Below are 17,057 nucleotides of genomic sequence, written 5' to 3'. Positions count from 1 at the left end.
AATTACTTTCATCATCCTTTTAGTAAGGATTTATATTATACTTTAATTGAATATTGTGATACATTTTTCCATTCCTTCTTAATACAGGTTTTTAAATCATTTAAATTTTCAAATTATCTACCTTCTGCGTAGACAGCTTTTGATAATCGTCGACAGTTCTCAATTATATTGAGATCCGGGGAGCACGCCGGCCATTGCAAAACAGAAATTTTTCCCTTTGAAAAATATTCATGAACAATTCTTGCCGTTCGTATGGCAGCTTTACCTTGCTGGAACACACATTTTGTACCTGCAATGCATTGTGCATACTTATCAATTTTGGTTTTTTATTAATCTGAGATAACTTGCACTATTCATTTTGTTTTCCCGTTTTCCCTTTGTAACATATGCTGACTTAAATCATTATTTCACCTTCTTTCATTTGTCGTCAAATTTTTGTTAATTATCCGCCACGAATGTCATGATAAGAGTATGCAGTACTATCTGGACCATCCAAACAAAACGGTTTTTCATCTGTTTTTTTCGCAAATTCAGGGCGTGCTCTTATGCTTCTTTATTAATCGTAGCTTGGCTTTCATTTTTTATTGGTTTATAATATTACTCATTTGCAACAAGCATCGAACATTTTAAATATTAGTATGTACACCAGATTTGCAATTTCTCTTGCAGGAGCACAAGAATTTGATACAGCACGAAGTATTGCTATTGTGTCACAGTGTGATAGGACTGCTGGTCTTCCAGTGCTTTCCCTTTTACTGTAGTTATCCATATCTTTTAATACATTATATACAACTTTTCTGCTCCGTTTAATTTCTTTCGCAATTTCTGTAATCGTTACTTTCCGTTTTCTTAAAATAAGAATTACGTTTATTTCACTGTCAAACAATCTTTTACCACGACCCATCACGAAATGCGACAGATACCAATATCAAGGAGCACTGAACACTGATTGACCACTTTAACTTCCTTAAACCTCGCAACATACTGAAGAAAATCGAAATAAACCTTGAGTGTGCTATAATTTTGTCTCTATCTATTTGTGTGTATATTTCTCCTAAGAGAATATTTTGTAGAAATTTCAATATAGATAGTGTTTACAGATTAGTAGAAGGTAGTCTTTATGTATTATTTGCACCTTTCCTGTGCCATAATTATAACGCGAGAAATTAACTTTTTCTTTGGGAGTATACGATGATTCATAGGTTAAAAACAGCAAATGATATTTCCAAAAGCTTATACTCTGAGTTGAAAGAACAAAACAAAATAGATTCATAAGATCTAAATTAATGCTTTAAGTTGAAATTTAAATGTAAATTTATAATTAACTTCAAAAAATAATTAACTTGAGCATTATTATTTAAATTTGATCATTAAATTTTAATGCTTATATATCTAGTTAAAAATAAAATTTCAACTTAAAATTAGTTGACATAAAAATGTTGTACAATAATTGGAATTCGAATTAAAAGTTTGAAACACGAATGTGGTAAATATAAATTGAGTTTAGAAATTAATGCATTCCGTTGTCTACGTAATGGACGGATAATGTTAAATTATCCTTCAAAATTAATATTCAGTGCTATATAAATCATCAATACTGTGTAACGTTAACGGAGAAATAATGTTGCACCTATAGACCTCACATCTCGTGTGCAAACATATGCGTTGCTTGCGGTTTTACAACATAAAGAAAAAAGTATGTAAGACATGTAATGTTGCGGAAATATACATTTATTCAAGGTTCTGCGGAAATTAAGGTCTGACTACGTATAAGAGGCTTATTTAAAAGAGTCTCATTTATAACTGCAAGATTATAATTATAAGAAGAATATAATACAATGTTAATAGACGTATAATAACCTTAAGTTTCAATTAAAGATTATTCTTTTCTTTGTAATCCAGTCATAAATTGAAGTATGATTTGTAACTTAAACTATCCGAAAAGGACACCAGAAATGCTACTACTCATGGATACACAAGACATACCTGCGGTCACTGCACTCACAGTATTAACAACTACGGTAAATGGTACTACCAAAAAATAAAACCATGTGACTCACCGATCGCTGTTGCAATCAGCTCGTAACTTGGAAAGATCGTGAAAAGTCCTTGATCATTGGCGATCATTGACTATTAGTCAGCAATAGCATAGGACCAAGGCTAAAGGCAATCTAAAGTCAATTTCGACCAAAAGTATCCCGAACTTCCCATGGGTCAGCCGGATGTATCCTTCGTCCCTATGAGACCTCGTCCTGGAGTCCCATCACTGCTAAGTCAAATGGCTACACCCGACCTTCCTGGCAATTCTGGCCGACGGAATCCAAGTTTTCCACTTTGGCAATCTGGTTTGTATAGTCTAAAGTCATTTTCGACCAAAAGTATCCAGACCTTCCCATCTGTCAGCCGGATGTAGCCTTGGTCCCTATGAGACCTCGCCCTGGTGTCCAATCACTGCTAAGTCAAATGGCTACCCCCGACCTTCCTGGCAATTCTGGCCAACGGAATCCAAGTTTTCCACTTTGGAAACCTGGATTGTATAGTCTAAAGTCAATTTCGACCAAAAGTATCCCGACCTTCCCATCGGTCAGCCGGATGTAGCCTTCGTCCCTATGAGACCTCGTCCTGGAGTCCCATCACTGCTAAGTCAAATGGCTCCCCCGACCTTCCTGGCAATTCCGGCCGACGGAATCCAAGTTTTCCACTTTGGAAACCTGGTTTGTATAGTCCAATGTCAATTTCGACCAAAAGTATCCCGAACTTCCCATTGGTCAGTCGGATGTAGCCTTGGAACCTATGAGACCTCGTCCTGGAGTCCCATCACTGCTAAGTCAAATGACTACCCCAGACCTTCCTGGCAATTCTGCCCGATGGAATCCAAGTTTTGCACTTTGGAAACCTGGATTGTATAGTCTAAAGTCAATTTCGACCAAAAGTATCCCGACCTTCCCATCGGTCAGCCGGATGTAGCCTTTGTCCCTATGAGACATCGTCCTGGAGTCCCATCACTGCTAAGTCAAATGGCTATCCCCGACATTTCTGGCAATTCTGCCCGACGGAATCCAAGTTTTGCACTTTGGAAACCTGGACTGTATAGTCTAAAGTCATTTTCGACCAAAAGTATCCAGACCTTCCCATCGGACAGCCGGATGTAGCCTTGTTCCCTTTGTGACCTCGCCCTGGTGTCCAATCACTGCTAAGTCAAATGACTACCCCGACCTTCGTGGCAATTCTGCCCGACGGAATCCAAGTTTTCCACTCTGGAAACCTGGATTTTATTGTCTAGGGTCAATTTCGACCAAAAGTATCCCGACCTTCCCATCGGTCAGCCGGATGTAGCCTTGGTCCCTATGAGATCTCGTCCTGGAGTCCCATCACTGCTAAGTCAAATGGCTACCCGCGACCTTCCTGGCAATTCTGGCCGACGGAATCCAAGTTTTCCACTATGGCAACCTGGTTTGTATAGTCTAAAGTCATTTTCGACCAAAAGTATCCAGACCCACCCATCGGTAAGCCGGATGTGGCCTTGGTCCCTATGAGACCTCGCCCTGGTGTCCTATCACTGCTAAGTCAAATGACTACTCCCGACCTTCATGGCAATTCTGCCCGACGGAATCCAAGATTTCCACTTTGGAAACCTGGATTGTATAGTCTAAAGTCATTTTCGACCAAAAGTATCCCGATCTTCCCATCGGTCAGCTGGATGTAGCCTTAGGCGCAATTAGACCTCGTCCTTGAGTCCCATCACTGCTATGTCGAATGGCAGGTACCCCCGACATTCCTGGCTACTCTGCCCGACGGAATCCAAGTTTTCCACTTTGGAAACCTGATTTCTATTGTCTAAAGTCAATTTCGACCAAAAGTATCCCGACCTTCCCATCGGGCAGCCGGATGTAGCCTTGGTCGCTATGAGACCTTGTCCTGCACTCACATCACTGCTAAGTCAAATGTCTACCCCGACCTTCCTGGCAATTCTGGCAGACGGAATCCAAGTTTTCCACTTTGGAAACCTCGATTGTATAGTCTAAAGTCAATTTCGACCAAAAGTATCCCGACCTTCCCATCGGACAGCCAGATGTAGCCTTGTTCCCTTTGAGACCTCGCCCTGGTGTCCAATCACTGCTAAGTCAAATGACTACCCCCGACCTTCGTGGCAATTCTGCCCGACGGAATCCAAATTTTCCACTTTGGAAACCTGGATTGTATTGTCTAAAGTCAATTTCGACCAAAAGTATCCCGACCTTCCCATCGGTCAGCCGGATGTAGACTTGGTCCCTATGAGACCTCTCCCTGGTGTCCAATCACTGCTAAGTCAAATAGCTTCCCCCGATCTTCCTGGCAATTCTGGCCGACGGAATCCAAGTTTTCCACTTTGGAAACCTGGATTGTATAGTCTAAAGTCAATTTCGTCCAAAAGTATCCCGACCTTCCCATCGGTCAGCCGGATGTAGCCTTCGTCCCTATGAGACATCGTCCTGGAGTCCCATCACTGCTAAGTCAGATGGCTACCCCCGACCTTCCTGGCAATTCTGCCCGACGGAATCCAAGTTTTCCACTTTGGAAACCTGGATTGTGTAGTCTAAAGTCAATTTCGACCAAAAGTATCCCGACCCTCCCATCGGTCAGCCGGATGTAGCCTTGGTCCCAATGTGACCTCTCCCTGGTGTCCAATCACTGCTAAATCAAATGGCTTCCCCCGACCTTCCTGGCAATTCTGGCCGACGGAATCCAAGTTTTGCACTTTGGAAACCTGGATTGTATAGTCTAAAGTCAATTTCGACCAAAAGTATCCCGACCTTCCCATTGGCCAGCCGGAAGTAGCCTTGGTCCCTATGAGATCTCGTCCTGGAGTCCCATCACTGCTAAGTCAAATGGCTACCCCCGACCTTCCTGGCAATTCTGGCCGACGGAATCCAAGTTTTCCACTTCGAGAACCTGGTTTGTATAGTCTAAAGTCAATTTCGACCAAAAGAATCCCGACCTTCCCATCGGTCAGCCGGATGCAGCCTTGGTCCCTATGAGACCTCTCCCTGGTGTCCAATCACTGCTAAGTCGAATGGCTTCCCCCGACCTTCCTGGCAGTTCTGGCCGACGGAATCCAAGTTTTCCACTTTGGCAACCTGGTTTGTATAGTCTAAAGTCATTTTCGACCAAAAGTATTCAGACGTGCCCATCTGTCAGCCGGATGTAGCCTTGGGCCCTATGAGACCTCGCCCTGGTGTCCAATCACTGCTAAGTCAAATGGCTACCCCCGGCCTTCCTGGCAATTCTGCCCGACGGAGTCCAAGTTTTCCACTTTGGAAACCTGGATTGTTTAGTCTAAAGTCAATTTCGACCAAAAGTATCCCGAACCTCCCATCGGTCAGCCGGATGTAACCTTGGAACCTATGAGACCTCGTCCTGGAGTCCCATCACTTCTAAGTCAAATGGCTTCCACCGACCTTCCTGGTAATTCTGGCCGACGGATTCCAAGTTTTGCAATTTGGAAACCTGGGTTGTATAGTCTAAAGTCATTTTCGACCAAAAGTATCCCGACCTTCCCATCGGTCAGCCAAATGTAGCCTTGGCCCCATGAGACCTCATCCTGGAGTCCCATCACTGCTAAGTCAAATGGCTACCCCCGACCTTCCTGGCAATTCTGGTCGACGGAATCCAAGTTTTCCACTTTGGAAACCTGGATTGTTTAGTCTAAAGTCAATTTCGACCAAAAGAATCCCGACCTTCCCATCGGTCAGCCGGATGTAGCCTTGGTCCCTATGAGACCTCGCCCTGGTGTCCAATCACTGCTAAGTCAAATGGCTACCCCCGACCTTCCTGGCAATTCTGGCCAACGGAATCCAAGTTTTCCACTTTGGAAACCTGGATTGTATAGTCTAAAGTCAATTTCGACCAAAAGTATCCCGACCTTCCCATCGGTCAGCCGGATGTAGCCTTCGTCCCTATGAGACCTCGTCCTGGAGTCCCATCACTGCTAAGTCAAATGGCTCCCCCGACCTTCCTGGCAATTCTGCCCGACGGAATCCAAGTTTTGCACTTTGGAAACCTGGACTGTATAGTCCAATGTCAATTTCGACCAAAAGTATCCCGAACTTCCCATTGGTCAGTCGGATGTAGCCTTGGAACCTATGAGACCTCGTCCTGGAGTCCCATCACTGCTAAGTCAAATGACTACCCCAGACCTTCCTGGCAATTCTGGCCAACGGAATCCAAGTTTTCCACTTTGGAAACCTGGATTGTATTGTCTAAAGTCAATTTCGACCAAAAGTATCCCGACCTTCCCATCGGTCAGCCGGATGTAGACTTGGTCCCTATGAGACCTCTCCCTGGTGTCCAATCACTGCTAAGTCAAATAGCTTCCCCCGATCTTCCTGGCAATTCTGGCCGACGGAATCCAAGTTTTCCACTTTGGAAACCTGGTTTGTATAGTCTAAAGTTAATTACGACCAAAAGTATCCCGACCTTCCCATCGGTCAGCCGGATGTAGCCTTCGTCCCTATGAGACCTCGTCCTGGAGTCCCATCACTGCTAAGTCAAATGGCTCCCCCGACCTTCCTGGCAATTCCGGCCGACGGAATCCAAGTTTTCCACTTTGGAAACCTGGTTTGTATAGTCCAATGTCAATTTCGACCAAAAGTATCCCGAACTTCCCATTGGTCAGTCGGATGTAGCCTTGGAACCTATGAGACCTCGTCCTGGAGTCCCATCACTGCTAAGTCAAATGACTACCCCAGACCTTCCTGGCAATTCTGCCCGATGGAATCCAAGTTTTCCACTTTGGAAACCTGGTTTGGATAGTCTAAAATCAATTTCGACTAAAAGTATCCCGAACTTCCCATCAGTCAGCCGGATGTAGCCTTGGAACCTGAGACCTCGTCCTGGAGTCCCATCACTGCTAAGTCAAATGACTACCCCCTACCTTCCTGGCAATTCTGCCCGACGGAATCCAAGTTTTGCACTTTGGAAACCTGGATTGTATAGTCTAAAGTCAATTTCGACCAAAAGTATCCCGAACTTCCCATGGGTCAGCCGGATGTAGCCTTCGTCCCTATGCGACATCGTCGTGATGTCCCATCACTGCTAAGTAAAATGGCTAACCCCGACCTTCCTGGCAATTCTGCCCGACGGAATCCACGTTTTCCACTTTGGAAACCTGGATTGTATAGTCTAACGTCAATTTCGACCAAAAGTATCCCGACCTTCCAATCGGTCAGCCGGGTGTAGCCTTGGTCCCTATGAGACCTCTCCCTGGTGTCCAATCACTTCTAAGTCAAATGGCTTCCCCCGACATTCCTGGCAATTCTGGCCGACGGAATACAAGTTTTCCACTTTGGCAATCTGGTTTGTATAGTCTAAAGTCAATTTCGACCAAAAGTATTCCGAACTTCCCATCGGTCAGCCGGATGTAGCCTTGGAACCTATGAGACCTCGTCCTGGATTCCAATCACTGCTAAGTCAAATGGCTTCCCCTGACCTTCCTTGCAATTCTGGCCGACGGAATCCAAGTTTTCCACTTTGGCAACCTGGTTTGTATAGTCTAAAGTCAATTTCGACCAAAAGTATCCCGACCTTCCCATCGGTCAGCCGGATGTAGCCTTGGTCCCTATGAGACCTCTCCCTGGAGTCCCATCACTGCTAAGTCAAATGGCTTCCCCCGACCTACCTGGCAATTCTGCCCGACGGAATCCAAGTTTTGCACTTTGGAAACCTGGATTGTATAGTCTAAAGTCAATTTCGACCAAAAGTATCCCGACCTTCCCATCGGTCAGCCGGATGTAGCCTTCGTCCCTATGAGACATCGTCCTGGAGTCCCATCACTGCTAAGTCAAATGGCTATCCCCGACATTTCTGGCAATTCTGCCCGACGGAATCCAAGTTTTGCACTTTGGAAACCTGGACTGTATAGTCTAAAGTCATTTTCGACCAAAAGTATCCAGACCTTCCCATCGGACAGCCGGATGTAGCCTTGTTCCCTTTGTGACCTCGCCCTGGTGTCCAATCACTGCTAAGTCAAATGACTACCCCGACCTTCGTGGCAATTCTGCCCGACGGAATCCAAGTTTTCCACTCTGGAAACCTGGATTTTATTGTCTAGGGTCAATTTCGACCAAAAGTATCCCGACCTTCCCATCGGTCAGCCGGATGTAGCCTTGGTCCCTATGAGATCTCGTCCTGGAGTCCCATCACTGCTAAGTCAAATGGCTACCCGCGACCTTCCTGGCAATTCTGGCCGACGGAATCCAAGTTTTCCACTATGGCAACCTGGTTTGTATAGTCTAAAGTCATTTTCGACCAAAAGTATCCAGACCCACCCATCGGTAAGCCGGATGTGGCCTTGGTCCCTATGAGACCTCGCCCTGGTGTCCTATCACTGCTAAGTCAAATGACTACTCCCGACCTTCATGGCAATTCTGCCCGACGGAATCCAAGATTTCCACTTTGGAAACCTGGATTGTATAGTCTAAAGTCATTTTCGACCAAAAGTATCCCGATCTTCCCATCGGTCAGCTGGATGTAGCCTTAGGCGCAATTAGACCTCGTCCTTGAGTCCCATCACTGCTATGTCGAATGGCAGGTACCCCCGACATTCCTGGCTACTCTGCCCGACGGAATCCAAGTTTTCCACTTTGGAAACCTGATTTCTATTGTCTAAAGTCAATTTCGACCAAAAGTATCCCGACCTTCCCATCGGGCAGCCGGATGTAGCCTTGGTCGCTATGAGACCTTGTCCTGCACTCACATCACTGCTAAGTCAAATGTCTACCCCGACCTTCCTGGCAATTCTGGCAGACGGAATCCAAGTTTTCCACTTTGGAAACCTCGATTGTATAGTCTAAAGTCAATTTCGACCAAAAGTATCCCGACCTTCCCATCGGACAGCCAGATGTAGCCTTGTTCCCTTTGAGACCTCGCCCTGGTGTCCAATCACTGCTAAGTCAAATGACTACCCCCGACCTTCGTGGCAATTCTGCCCGACGGAATCCAAATTTTCCACTTTGGAAACCTGGATTGTATTGTCTAAAGTCAATTTCGACCAAAAGTATCCCGACCTTCCCATCGGTCAGCCGGATGTAGCCTTCGTCCCTATGAGACCTCTCCCTGGTGTCCAATCACTGCTAAGTCAAATAGCTTCCCCCGATCTTCCTGGCAATTCTGGCCGACGGAATCCAAGTTTTCCACTTTGGAAACCTGGATTGTATAGTCTAAAGTCAATTTCGTCCAAAAGTATCCCGACCATCCCATCGGTCAGCCGGATGTAGCCTTCGTCCCTATGAGACATCGTCCTGGAGTCCCATCACTGCTAAGTCAGATGGCTACCCCCGACCTTCCTGGCAATTCTGCCCGACGGAATCCAAGTTTTCCACTTTGGAAACCTGGATTGTGTAGTCTAAAGTCAATTTCGACCAAAAGTATCCCGACCCTCCCATCGGTCAGCCGGATGTAGCCTTGGTCCCAATGTGACCTCTCCCTGGTGTCCAATCACTGCTAAATCAAATGGCTTCCCCCGACCTTCCTGGCAATTCTGGCCGACGGAATCCAAGTTTTGCACTTTGGAAACCTGGATTGTATAGTCTAAAGTCAATTTCGACCAAAAGTATCCCGACCTTCCCATTGGCCAGCCGGAAGTAGCCTTGGTCCCTATGAGATCTCGTCCTGGAGTCCCATCACTGCTAAGTCAAATGGCTACCCCCGACCTTCCTGGCAATTCTGGCCGACGGAATCCAAGTTTTCCACTTCGAGAACCTGGTTTGTATAGTCTAAAGTCAATTTCGACCAAAAGAATCCCGACCTTCCCATCGGTCAGCCGGATGCAGCCTTGGTCCCTATGAGACCTCTCCCTGGTGTCCAATCACTGCTAAGTCGAATGGCTTCCCCCGACCTTCCTGGCAGTTCTGGCCGACGGAATCCAAGTTTTCCACTTTGGCAACCTGGTTTGTATAGTCTAAAGTCATTTTCGACCAAAAGTATTCAGACGTGCCCATCTGTCAGCCGGATGTAGCCTTGGGCCCTATGAGACCTCGCCCTGGTGTCCAATCACTGCTAAGTCAAATGGCTACCCCCGGCCTTCCTGGCAATTCTGCCCGACGGAGTCCAAGTTTTCCACTTTGGAAACCTGGATTGTTTAGTCTAAAGTCAATTTCGACCAAAAGTATCCCGAACCTCCCATCGGTCAGCCGGATGTAACCTTGGAACCTATGAGACCTCGTCCTGGAGTCCCATCACTTCTAAGTCAAATGGCTTCCACCGACCTTCCTGGTAATTCTGGCCGACGGATTCCAAGTTTTGCAATTTGGAAACCTGGGTTGTATAGTCTAAAGTCATTTTCGACCAAAAGTATCCCGACCTTCCCATCGGTCAGCCAAATGTAGCCTTGGCCCCATGAGACCTCATCCTGGAGTCCCATCACTGCTAAGTCAAATGGCTACCCCCGACCTTCCTGGCAATTCTGGTCGACGGAATCCAAGTTTTCCACTTTGGAAACCTGGATTGTTTAGTCTAAAGTCAATTTCGACCAAAAGAATCCCGACCTTCCCATCGGTCAGCCGGATGTAGCCTTGGTCCCTATGAGACCTCGCCCTGGTGTCCAATCACTGCTAAGTCAAATGGCTACCCCCGACCTTCCTGGCAATTCTGGCCAACGGAATCCAAGTTTTCCACTTTGGAAACCTGGATTGTATAGTCTAAAGTCAATTTCGACCAAAAGTATCCCGACCTTCCCATCGGTCAGCCGGATGTAGCCTTCGTCCCTATGAGACCTCGTCCTGGAGTCCCATCACTGCTAAGTCAAATGGCTCCCCCGACCTTCCTGGCAATTCTGCCCGACGGAATCCAAGTTTTGCACTTTGGAAACCTGGACTGTATAGTCCAATGTCAATTTCGACCAAAAGTATCCCGAACTTCCCATTGGTCAGTCGGATGTAGCCTTGGAACCTATGAGACCTCGTCCTGGAGTCCCATCACTGCTAAGTCAAATGACTACCCCAGACCTTCCTGGCAATTCTGGCCAACGGAATCCAAGTTTTCCACTTTGGAAACCTGGATTGTATTGTCTAAAGTCAATTTCGACCAAAAGTATCCCGACCTTCCCATCGGTCAGCCGGATGTAGACTTGGTCCCTATGAGACCTCTCCCTGGTGTCCAATCACTGCTAAGTCAAATAGCTTCCCCCGATCTTCCTGGCAATTCTGGCCGACGGAATCCAAGTTTTCCACTTTGGAAACCTGGTTTGTATAGTCTAAAGTTAATTACGACCAAAAGTATCCCGACCTTCCCATCGGTCAGCCGGATGTAGCCTTCGTCCCTATGAGACCTCGTCCTGGAGTCCCATCACTGCTAAGTCAAATGGCTCCCCCGACCTTCCTGGCAATTCCGGCCGACGGAATCCAAGTTTTCCACTTTGGAAACCTGGATTGTTTAGTCTAAAGTCAATTTCGACCAAAAGAATCCCGACCTTCCCATCGGTCAGCCGGATGTAGCCTTGGTCCCTATGAGACCTCGCCCTGGTGTCCAATCACTGCAAAGTCAATTGAATACCCCCGACCTACCTGGCAATTCTGGCCGACGGAATCCAAGTTTTCCACTTTGGAAACCTGGATTGTATAGTCTAAAGTCAATTTCGACCAAATGTATCCCGACCTTCCCATCGGTCAGCAGGATGTAGCCTTGGTCCCTATGAGTCCTCGCCCTGGTGTCCAATCACTGCTAAGTCAAATGGCTACCCCCGACCTTCCTGGCAATTCTGGCCGACGGAATCCAAGTTTTCCACTTTGGAAACCTGGATTGTTTAGTCTAAAGTCAGTTTCGACCAAAAGTATCCCGACCTTCCCATCGGTCAGCCGGATGTAGCCTTGGTCCCTATGAGACCTCGCCCTGGTGTGCAATCACTACTAAGACAAATGGCTTCCCCCGACCTTCCTGGCAATTCTGGCCGACGGAATCTAAGTTTTCCATTTTGGCAACCTGGTTTGTATAGTCTAAAGTCATTTTCGACCAAAAGTATCCAGACCTGCCCATCGGTCAGCCGGATGTAGCCTTGGTCCCTATGAGACCTCGCCCTGGTGTGCAATCACTACTAAGACAAATGGCTTCCCCCGACCTTCCTGGCAATTCTGGCCGACGGAATCCAAGTTTTCCGCTTTGGAAACCTGGTTTGTATAGTCTAAAGACAATTTCGACTAAAAGTATCCCGAACTTCCCATCGGTCAGCCGGATGTAGCCTTGGAACCTGAGACCTCGTCCTGGAGTCCCATCACTGCTAAGTCAAATGATTAACCCCCGACCTTGCTGGCAATTCTGCCCGACCGAGGCCAAGTTTTCCACTTTGGCAACCTGGTTTGCAGAGTCTAAAGTCATTTTCGACCAAAAGTATCCAGACCTGCCCATCGGTAAGCCGGATGTAGCCTTGGTCCCTATGAGACCTCGCCCTGGTGTCCAATCACTGCTAAGTCAAATGAATACCCCCGACCTACCTGGCAATTCTGGCCGACGGAATCCAAGTTTTCCACTTTGGAAACCTGGATTGTATAGTCTAAAGTCAATTTCGACCAAATGTATCCCGACCTGCCCATCGGTAAGCCGGATGTAGCCTTGGTCCCTATGAGACCTCGCCCTGGTGTCCAATCACTGCTAAGTCAAATGAATACCCCCGACCTACCTGGCAATTCTGGCCGACGGAATCCAAGTTTTCCACTTTGGAAACCTGGATTGTATAGTCTAAAGTCAATTTCGACCAAAAGTATCCCGACCTTCCCATCGGTCAGCCGGATGAAGCCTTGGTCCCTATGAGATCTCGTCCTGGAGTCCCATCACTGCTAAGTCAAATGGCTACCCCCGACCTTCCTGGCAATTCTAGCCGACGGAATCCAAGTTTTGCACTTTGGAAACCTGGATTGTATAGTCTAAAGTCAATTTCGACCAAAAGTATCCCGACCTTCCCATCGGTCTGCAGGATGTAGCCTTGGTCCCTATGAGACCTCGTCCTGGAGTCCCATCACAGCTAAGTCAAATGGCTTCCCCCGACCTTCCTGGCAATACCGGCCGACGGAATCCAAGTTTTCCACTTTGGAAACCTGGTTTGTATAGTCTAAAGTCAATTTCGACCAAAAGTATCCAGACCTGCCCATCGGTCAGCCGGATGTAGCCTTGGTCCCTATGAGACCTCGCCCTGGTTTCCAATCACTGCTAAGTCAAATGAATACCCCCGACCTACCAGGCAATTCTGCCCGACGGAATCCAAGTTTTGCACTTTGGAAACCTGGATTGTATAGTCTAAAGTCATTTTCGACCAAAAGTATCCAGACCTGCCCATCGGTCAGCCGGATGTAGCCTTGGTCCATATGAGACCTCGCCCTGGTGTCCAATCACTACTAAGTCAAATGACAACCCCCGACCTTCCTGGCAATTCTGGCCGACGGAATCCAATTTTTCCGCTTTGGAAACCTGGTTTGTATAGTCTAAAGTCAATTTCGACTGAAAGCATCACGAACTTCCCATCGGTCAGCCGGATGTAGCCTTGGAACCTGAGACCTCGTCCTGGAGTCCCATCACTGCTAAGTCAAATGACTACCCCAGACCTTCCTGCCAATTCTGCCCGACGGAGGCAAAGTTTTCCTCTTTGGAAACCTGGTTTGTATAGTCTAAAGTCAATTTCGACCAAAAGTATCCCGACCTTCCCATCGGTCAGCCGGATGTAGCCTTGGTCCCTATGAGATCTCGTCCTGGTGTCCCATCACTGCTAAGTCAAATGGCTACCCCCGACCTTCCTGGCAATTCTGCCCGACGGCATCCAAGTTTTCCATTTTCGCAACCTGGTTTGTATAGTCTAAAGTCAATTTCGACCAAAAGTATCCAGACCTGCCCATCGGTCAGCCGGATGTAGCCTTGGTCCCTATGAGACCTCGCCCTGGTTTCCAATCACTGCTAAGTCAAATGAATACCCCCGACCTACCTGGCAATTCTGCCCGACGGAATCCAAGTTTTGCACTTTGGAAACGTGGATTGTATAGTCTAAAGTCATTTTCGACCAAAAGTATCCAGACCTGCCCATCGGTCAGCCGGATGTAGCCTTGGAACCTATGAGACCTCGTCCTGGAGACCCATCACAGCTAAGTCAAATGGCTACCCCCGACCTTCCTGGCAATTCTGCCCGACGGCATCCAAGTTTTGCACTTTGGAAAATTGGATTGTATAGTCTAAAGTCAATTTCGACCAAAAGTATCCCCAACTTCCCATCGGTCAGCCGGATGTAGCCTTGGAACCTATGAGACCTCGTCCTGGTTTCCAATCACTGCTAAGTCAAGTGACTACCCCCGACCTACCTGGCAATTCTGCCCGACGGAATCCAAGTTTTGCACTTTGGAAACGTGGATTGTATAGTCTAAAGTCATTTTCGACCAAAAGTATCCAGACCTGCCCATCGGTCAGCCGGATGTAGCCTTGGAACCTATGAGACCTCTTCCTGGGGTCTCATCACTGCTAAGTCAAACGAATACCCCCGACCTTCCTGGCAATTCTGGCCGGCGGAATCCAAGTTTTCCACTTTGGAAACCTGGATTGTTTAGTCTAAAGTCAATTTCGACCAAAAGTATCCCGAACTTCTCATCGGTCAGCCGGATGTAGCTTTGGTCGCTATTAGATCTCGTCCTGGAGTCCCTTCACTGCTAAGTCAAATGACTACCCCCGACCTTCATGGCAATTCTGCCCGCGGGAATCCAAGTTTTCCACTTTGGAAACCTGGATTGTATAGTCTAAGGTCAATTTCGAACAAAAGTACCCCGACATTCCCATCGGTCAGCCGGATGTAGCCTTGATCCCTATGAGACCTCGTCCTGGAGTCCCATCACAGCTAAGTCAAATGGCTCCCTCGACCTTCCTGGCAATTCCGGCCGACGGAATCCAAGTTTGCCACTTTGGAAACCTGGATTGTATAGTCTAAAGTCAATTTCGATCAAAAGTATCCCGACCTTCCCATCGGTCAGTCGGATGTAGCCTTCGTCCCTATGAGACATCGTCCTGGAGTCCCATCACTGCTAAGTCAAATCGCTACCCCCGACGTTCCTGGCAATTCTGGCCGACGGAATGCAAGTTTTGCACTTTGGAAACCTGGATTCTATAGTCTAATGTCAATTTCGACCAAAAGTATCCCGACCTTCCCATCGGTCAGTCGGATGTAGCCTTCGTCCCTATGAGACGTAGTCCTGGAGTCCCATCACTGTTAAGTCAAATCGCTACCTCCGACGTTCCTGGCAATTCTGGCCGACGGAATCCAAGTTTTCCACTTTGGAAACCTGGATTGTTTAGTATAAAGTCAATTTCGACCAAAAGTATCCCGAACTTCCCATCGGTCAGCCGGATGTAGCCTTCGTCGCTATGAGACATCGTCCTGGAGTCCCATCACTGCTAAGTCAAATGGCTACCCCCGACCTTCCTGGCAATTCTGCCCGACGGAATCCAAGTTTTGCACTTTGGAAACCTGGATTGTATAGTCTAAAGTCAATTTCGACCAAAAGTATCCCGACCTTCCCATCGGTCAGTCGGATGTAGCCTTCGTCCCTATGAGACATCGTCCTGGAGTCCCATCACTGCTAAGTCAAATGGCTACCCCCGGCCTTCCTGGCAATTCTGCCCGACGGAATCCAAGTTTTGCACTTTGGAAACCTGGATTGTATAGTCTAAAGTCAATTTCGACCAAAAGTATCCCGAACTTCACATCGGTCAGCCGGATGTAGCCTTGGTCCCTATGAGACCTCATCCTGGAGTCCCATCACTGCTAAGTCAAATGGCTCCCTCGACCTTCCTGGCAATTCCGGCCGACGGAATCCAAGTTTTCCACTTTGGAAACCTGGATTATATAGTCTAAAGTCAATTTCGATCAAAAGTATCCCGACCTTCCCATCGGTCAGTCGGATGTAGCCTTCGTCCCTATGAGACATCGACCTGGAGTCCCATCACTGCTAAGTCAAATGGCTACCCCCGACCTTCCTAGCAATTCTGCCCGACAGAATCCAAGTTTTGCACTTTGGAAACCTGGATTGTATAGTCTAAAGTCAATTTCGACCAAAAGTATCCAGACCTTCCCATCGGTCAGCCGGATGTAGCCTTGGAACCTATGAGACCTCGTCCTGGAGTCCCATCACTGCTAAGTCAAATGGCTACACCCGAGCTTCCTGGCAATTCTGGCCGACGGAATCCAAGTTTTCCACTTTAAAAACCTGGTTTGGGTAGTCTAAAGTCATTTTCGACCAAAAGTATCCAGGCCTTCCCATCGGTCAGCCGGATATAGCCTTGGTCCCTATGAGACCTCTCCCTGGTGTCCAATCACTGCTAAGTCAGATGGCTACCCCCGACCTTCCTGGCAATTCTGCCCGACGGAATCCAAGTTTTCCACTTTGGAAACCTGGATTGTTTAGACAAAAGTCAATTTCGACCAAAAGTATCCCGACCTTCCCATCGGTCAGCCGGATGTAGCCTTGGTCGCTATTAGATCTCGTCCGGGAGTCCCATCACTGCTAAGTCAAATGACTACCCCGACCTTCATGGCAATTCTGCCCGACGGAATCCAAGTTTTCCACTTTGGAAACCTGGATTGTATAGTCTAAGGTCAATTTCGAACAAAAGTATACCGACCTTCCCATCGGTCAGCCGGATGTAGCTTTGGTCCCTATGAGACCTCGTCCTGGAGTCCCATCACAGCTAAGTCAAATGGCTCCCTCTAACTTCATGGCATATCCGGCCGACGGAATCCAAGTTTTCCACTTTGGAAACCTGGTTTGTATAGTCTGAAGTCAATTTCGACCAAAAGTATCCCGACCTTCCCATCGGTCAGCTGGATGTAGCCTTCGTCCCTATGAGACATCGTCCTGGAGTCCCATCACTGCTAAGTCAAATGGCTACCCCCGACCTTCCTGGCAATTCTGGCCGACGGAATCCAAGTTTTCCACTTTGGAAACCTGGATTGTTTAGTCAAAAGTCAATTTCGACCAAAAGTATCCCGACCTTCCCATCGGTTAGCCGGATGTAGCCTTCGTCCCTATGAGACCTCGTCCTGGAGTCCCAACACTGCT

The sequence above is a fragment of the Nomia melanderi genome, chromosome 1, assembly GCF_051020985.1.
Source record: "Nomia melanderi isolate GNS246 chromosome 1, iyNomMela1, whole genome shotgun sequence".
In the NCBI taxonomy this organism is placed as follows: domain Eukaryota; kingdom Metazoa; phylum Arthropoda; class Insecta; order Hymenoptera; family Halictidae; genus Nomia; species Nomia melanderi.
The sequence above is the reverse complement of the archived record's forward strand: the minus strand, read 5'-3'. Positions refer to the sequence as shown.